The 7,243-nt window shown below is 36.9% G+C and overlaps 1 pseudogene; it reads left to right on the top strand.

Moving 5' to 3' along the window:
• Window positions 1-1,846: 1,846 nt before the first annotated feature.
• Window positions 1,847-2,505, top strand: LOC103600045 (annotated as a pseudogene).
• The last annotated feature ends 4,738 nt before the right edge of the window (window positions 2,506-7,243 follow it).

Here is a 7,243-nt window from a genome sequence, read left to right as displayed (position 1 = left end):
TCCAAGTCCTGGCTATTGTAAATAGTGCTGCAATAAACATGGGAGTACATGTATCTCTTCGGCATGATGATTTCCATTCCTCTGGGTATATTCTTGGCAGTGGGATAGCTGGGTCATGTGGCAGATCTATCTGTAATTGTTTGAGGAACGTCCATACCATTTTCCATAAAGTCTGCACCATTTTGCAGTCTCACCAACGGTGTGTGAGAGTTCCTTTTTCTCCATAACCTCGCCAGCATTTATCATTCTAAGTCTTTTTGATACTAGCCATCCTAACTGGAGTGAGATGGTATCTCAAAGTGATTTTGATTTGCATTTCCCTAATGCTGAGTGATGTTGAGCATTTTTTCATGTGTCTGTTGGCCATTCATATATCATCCTTTGAGAAATGCCTATTTAGCCCTTTTGCCCATTTTTTTAATTGGGTTACTTGTTTTTTTCTTGTAAAGTTGTTACAGTTCCTTGTACATTCCGGATATTAATCCTTTGTCAACTGTATATTTTGCAAATATTTTCTCCCACTCTGTTGGTTGTCTTTTCCCTCTGTTGATTATTTCTTAACTTTTTATTTTGGAATTATTAAGATTTACAGAAAAGTTGCAAAGAAAATACAGAGGTCCCAAATGCCTTTCGCTAGTTTCTCCTATCATTAACATCTTGCCATAACACATTTCTCAAAGCTGAAAAACCAACATCAATGCATAATTGTTAACTAAATTCCAGACTTTGTTTGGATTTTACCAGTTTTTGAAGTACTGCTGTTCTTCTGTTTCTGAAAGTGATCCAGAATATCACATTGTATTTAGCATAATTATTTTTTGAAAGAAAAAAAGAGGTGAGTATAAAGCATTTAATTATAAAATATCATTCTCACATCACTATTTTTCCTGCTTCATTTTACCTCTTCCCAACTGAACTTGTACTAAACTCATAGTACAAATTATCAACAACAAAACTAAAAATATAGAGCAACTTCCAAAATATGAATAAACTTTTCTTATGCACCCACACACACTGCACCAGAACCAGGGATAATTTTATCACTGTGTTTTATTTCTCCAAATCAAAACTACTATGTCCCTGCCTTCAAGACTAGCTGGCATACCCTGTTACCTTCTTAATGAGCAACTCCACCTTCTTTCTGTGCTTCTGCTCAAAACATACTCTCAGGCTACACGCAGTCCAGTACAGGGAAGAGTCATCTGGATTTTTATAGTTAGGAGAGAAAGCACTGATGTCTAATTACTTTGTTTGCAGTAGTTCTCATTGCTGCCAGTATTACTGGTGAAATGTGGGCTTCCAGGGTCTGATAGCTGCTGCAGAGCCATGTTGTGAGGTGACTCTCTGCCTGGGCCTCTTATTACCTTTAAGAGAAAACAATAGCTCAGTCTCTGAGCTCAAATCTTTTAAGAGTGCATCTTCTTGATTCCCGGGTCACCCACCTATCCCTTATTTCTAGATCTTTCAATCTAGGTATCACATAGCATTTGCTTAAGGCAGCAGACACTAAAGGAGTACTGTTTGGAAAGATTCTAGATTCAAACTCCTAGGATCTAGAATTTCTGTCCTTTTCTGCCCCTAGACTTATCTTTCTTCTCTTCCTCCCCCCAGCCATAGGAATTGGGTACTTTCTTACTTAATCAGCACTCAAGAAAGAAAAGTACTGATCCCATCGATTCTGCTCTTTCAAATCAGAGCTTAATGCCTTATTGGAGACCCATATATTCAAAACACAGTCTAGTTTGGGGTTTTCTTGAAGGAGGAGGCTTGTAGGCTGTTTCATTTCGGGACTTTAAAAATCTGATTATCTCCTTTCTGTCTGGCAGCAACCATCAGGCAAGCCAAGATGGGTGCAAACAAGTATATCCGGGAGCTATGGAGGAAGAAGCAGTCCGACATAATGTGCTTTCTTCTGAGGGTCTGCTGCTGACAGTACTGCAGCTCTCTGTGCTCCACAGGGATCCCCACCCCACCAGCCAGATAAAGCACACAGACTGAGATACAAGGCCAAGCAAGTTTATGTCATATACAGGATTCGTGTGCGCTGTGGTGGCTGCAAACGCCCAGTTCCTAAGAGTGCAACCTATGGCAAGCCTGCCCACCATGGTGTTAACCAGCTAAAGTTCACTCAAAGCCTTCAGTCTGTTTCTGAGGAGTAAGTTGGATGCCACTGTGGGGCTCTGAGAGTCCTGAATTCTTACTGGGTTGGTGATTCCATGTACAAATGCTTTAGGTTATCCTCATTGATCCATTCCATAAAACCATCACAAGAAATCCTGACGCCCAGTGGATCACCAAACCAGTTTACAAGCACAGAGACGTGTGTGGGCTGACCTCTGCTGTTGGCAAGAGTTGTGGCCTTGGAAAGGGCCACAAGTTCCAACACACTATTGGTGGTTCTCACCGTGTGGCTTGGAGAAGGCACGACACTTTCCAGCTCCACCGTTATGGCTAGTATAAGAATGTTTGGAAAATCCATACCTAATAAACAACTCAGGACAGTCATGTCTGCTTAAAGGTGTTATTTGTCTGCTAAACCTAGTCTGCAAATTGTTTCATTAATGCTGTGTCAAATTATGAAAGTTAAAATGCAATAACGTTTGAAGACTGTAGGTGGTGGTGTATCTTGTTTCTAATAAGATAAAAACTTTTGTGTTTGCTTTATTTTATTGGGAAGTTGTATGTCAGTGTTTAAAACATGCTGTGTGGGGTGTGGCTGGTTAGCTCAGTTGGTTAGAGCACAGCCTTGCAATGCCAAGGTCAAGGGTTCAGATTCCCCTACCGGCCAGCCACCAAAAAAATAAACAAATCAATAAAACATGCAATGTGGTATAATAGGTGTAAAATAAATTGTTTAAAAGAGGAAGAATAGAATCTGATTATCTTCTTTTTCAACTAATCCTAGGAGTAGGGTGTAGAAACTAAGGAATGATTTCCTAGCCTAACTAGTGAGGCACTACCTCTATTCCTAAAGCAGAGATTAAAAAACAATTTTCTCAGAAGATAATTGTATGTTTTTTACAATTGAAAATAAAACCACATAATTTAACAAAGTCTTTGTTCTGAAAGAAAATTAAAAATGTAACCATTTTTATTGTTATTTTTTCTAAATAAAAGTTTTGAAAAAGTTACTTTAGCTTAATTCCTATACATTGTGAAAAACTTGGAAAACAGAAATAATGAGTACTAAATTAAAATCACTCAATGTCATGAACTTTCAGTGATTACTATTATGTTTGATTAGATGGGTTTCTAATTAATATACTCAATCACATAATGGGAATCAGAATATGTGTACTACTTTTATGATCGGTATTTTAAATATTGTTATTGAAATACAATTACATACCATATAATTCACTCATTTTAAGTGTACAATTAATAGTTTTTAGTATACTTACAGAGTTGTATAACCATCACCATAATCAGATATTAGAATGTTTTTATCATCTCAAAGGAAATCCTGCACCAATGAGCAGTTGCTCCTCTTTCCCCCTCCCCACATGCTGTGCCCTACAGGCCCGATGCTGCTGCAGGCAATCACTAAGCTATCTTCTGTCTCTAGACCTTTGCCGATTCTGGACATTTCCTATGAACGGAAAACAATATGTGGCCTTTTGTGTCTGGCTTCTTTCACTTAGCACAATGTTTTTGTAGTTCATTCATATTGTAGCCTATATCTGTATTTTATTCCTTCTTATGGCTGAATGATACTCCATTGTGGGGATAAATCACATTTTAAAAATCCATTTATATGTTGATGAGCATTTGGACTGTTTATACTTTTTGGCTGTTATGAATAATTCAACTGTAAGCATTTATGTACAAGTTTTTTGTATAGACATGTTTTCGTTTCTCTTGTGTACACATCTAGGAGTGGAATTGCTAGATCACATGGTCACTTTATGTTTAGCATTTTTAAGAAACACCAAACTGTTTTCACATTCTCACCAACAGTGAGCAAGCCTTCCAATTTCTCCATTTTCTTGCCAACACTTGTTTACTGTGTTTTTCATTATAGCCATTCTAGTGGATACGAAGTGGAATCTTATTGGGATTTTGAGTTGCATTTTCCTAATGGCTAATGATGTTGAGCATCTTTTCATATGCTTAGTGGCCATTTGTGTATCTTCTTTGGAAAAATGTCTATTCAAATCATTTGGCCATTTTAACTGAGTTATTTGTCTTTTGATTGTTGAATCGTAAGAGTTCTTTATCTATCCAGAACACAAGTCCCTTATGAAATATATAATTTGCAAATATGTCCTCCAATTCTCTAGGTTATCTTTTCAGTTTCTTGATGATGTCCTTTGAAGCACAAAAGTTTTAAAATTTTGTGAAGTTCAATTTATCTATATGGCATTTTATCTAAAAAAACCATTGACCAATTTAAGGTCAAAAAGATTTACTTCTATTGTTTCTTCTGAGATTTTTATAGCTTTAGTTTTTACATATAGGTGTTTGATGCATTATGATATTTGGGGGTTTTTTGTATGATGTGAAGTGCAGGTCCAATTTTATTATTTTGCATGTGGATATCCAGTCATCCCAGCACCATTTATTAAAAAAGGCTGTTCTTCCCCCTATTAAATTTTTTTTGATATCCTCTTTGAAATTAGTTGACCTTAGATACAAGAGTTTATTTCTAGACTCTCAATCTATTTCTATATACCTCTCTTTATGCCAGAACCACATAATCATGATTGATGTAGTCTCACGACCAGTTTTCAGACTGGGAAGTGTGAATCTTCCAATTTCATTCTTATTTTTTAAGACTGTTTGGCTATTCTAGGTTTATTGAAGTTCCATATGAATTTTAGAATCAGCTTGTCAGTTTCTGCAGAAAACATAATAGCCAGATGGGATTGTGCTAAATCAATAGATCAATAATGTTAACAATATTATTTCCTGTGTATTCCTATACAATATTATGTCATCTGAGAAACAAAACTTTCTATTTTTTCTTGCATAGTTGCCCAGGCTATATCCTCCAGTACAATATTGAATGGAAGTGGCAAAAGTGGACATTTTTGTGTTGTTCTCAATCTTAGAAGAAAAATATTGAGCATTAGAAATTATGTCAGCTGTGGGTATCTCATAGATGCTTTATATAGTCGAGGAAGTTTTCTTTTCACCTAGGTTTTTGAGTATTATGTCATGAAAGGGTGTGGATTTTGTCAATACTTTCTCTGAATTTATTGGATAATCTTTATTTTTTGTTTTATTTTTCAGCTTAATCGACGTATAATTGACAAATAAAAATTGTATATTTTAAGGTGTACAACTTAGTGTTTTGATATTTATACATCGTAAAAAAATCACCAAAGTAAATCTAATTAACATATCTATCACCTTACATAGTTACTTTTTTCTTTTGTATTGTGTGTGTTGAAAACACTTAAGATCTACTCTCTTAGCAAATTTCAAGCATACAATACAGTTAACCGTAGTCACATAGGTGTACACAAGATCTCCAGAACTTATTCGTCTTGTATAACTGAAACTTTGTACACTTTAATCGTCTTTCCATTTACCCCTACCTCCAACCCCTGGTAACTACCATTCTGTTCTCTATTTCTATTAGTTTGATTATTTTAGATTCTGCAGTATTTGTCTTTCTGTGTGTCTGGCTTATTTCACTTAGCATAAGTGAATATCCAAATTAATTCTTGTTGTGATAAATGGCAGGATCTCCTTTCTTAAGGCTAAATATTATTACATTATACATACACACACACAAGCCCCACATTTTCTTTATCTATTCATTTGTCAATGGATATTTGTTTTTCTATGTGTCTCTATTTTGGCTATTGTGAACAATGCTGCAATGAACATGGAAGTGCAGATATCTCTTTGACATACTGACTTCACTTCATTTGAAAACATATGTATACCCAGATGTAGAATTACTGGATCATAAGGTAATTCTATTTTTAAAATTTCAAGAAATCTTTGTACTGTTTTCCATAATGTCTACACCAATTTACATCCCATCGACAGTGTACAAGAGATCCCTTTTCTCCACAACCTCACCAACATTTATCTTTTGTCTTTTTGATAATAGCCATCTGAAAAAGTGAGATGATATCTCATTGTGGTTTTGATTTGCATTTCCCTGGTGATATTAAGCACTTTTTCATAGACCCATTGATCATTTGTATATCTTCTTTTGAGAAATGTCTATTGCTGTGTTATGTATTTATTGACTTGGCACGAATAAATCCATGAAGTCTATTTCCCCTGCAGTACGTAGCATCCAATGTCCCTGCACATTTTTCCTTTCTTAAACTTTTAGCTTTGCTCCACAGGATTCCCCACTGGGCCAACATAAATCACTTATTGATGTTAGGTATTTCTAAAGCACTTTCAGCCAGTTAGGTTCCCATCCTTTACTATTGGATGTGTATGCAACTTAGAGACTGCGTTCACAATTCAGGAACATTACGATTTTGAGTAGGTTTAGCTAGGAACTAGTGGCTTGTAGCTTCTCTCTCCAGGTGTTCCTGTGTGGGAGCACTCTTGGGCATGCACCATCTTCCAGGCCATCAGGAATGAGTATGACTTATTTTTAAACTTGGTTTCTTAGAAGTCATCCCTGGACCAAAGTACCTCATTTTTCAGTCAGAGGTTGTCTATAAGCCCCATGAGCCAATAAAGATCAAGTCCTTTTTCTGATTGCAGTTTGCACTCAAGTCTGTGCCACATTTCATTTTGACTGCTTTTGATTGCAGCTAAGTATCCATGCATAGCCTTCTGGTTCTATGAGGATGAGTGGTATCCCAGAGGATCATCTTTCTCTGGTTCATTCTGTTAATCTTTGTTGATCTGCCCTTTTACTTGGTGCTGCTAGTATCATGGAGCTGCCAGGCCCCTCTTAATTGCTTACTGCCATAATCTCCACTACTTTTTAAAAATGCCCTGAGGCATGAACTTCTCCATGCTCTGTTCCAAATAATGTCAGTCCCCTCAGGAAGAACTATGGAGCTCTCAGGCCTATGGCCCACCTCTCCCTCTGGCAGAACCTCTGCACCACCAAATCATCACTGGGTGTGTGAACAACAGCCATATTCTCACATTGTGACACCTCCACTCTACAAGCAGCCCCTTGGCATGGGGAAGCATGGCAGCTATTGGTCTTCTAGGCTTACCCCTCACAAAATAGAGCCTCCAGTTTATAAGCAAACTGAAGTAGGGGACAACTGGAGCTCAATATTCTCAGTTTACCCTGCCTGGGGTGGAGCTT

Source organism: Galeopterus variegatus, unplaced genomic scaffold, assembly GCF_000696425.1.
Source record: "Galeopterus variegatus unplaced genomic scaffold, G_variegatus-3.0.2 Scaffold3198, whole genome shotgun sequence".
Classification (NCBI taxonomy): Eukaryota; Metazoa; Chordata; class Mammalia; order Dermoptera; family Cynocephalidae; genus Galeopterus; species Galeopterus variegatus.
The sequence above is the reverse complement of the archived record's forward strand: the minus strand, read 5'-3'. Positions and strand labels throughout refer to the sequence as shown.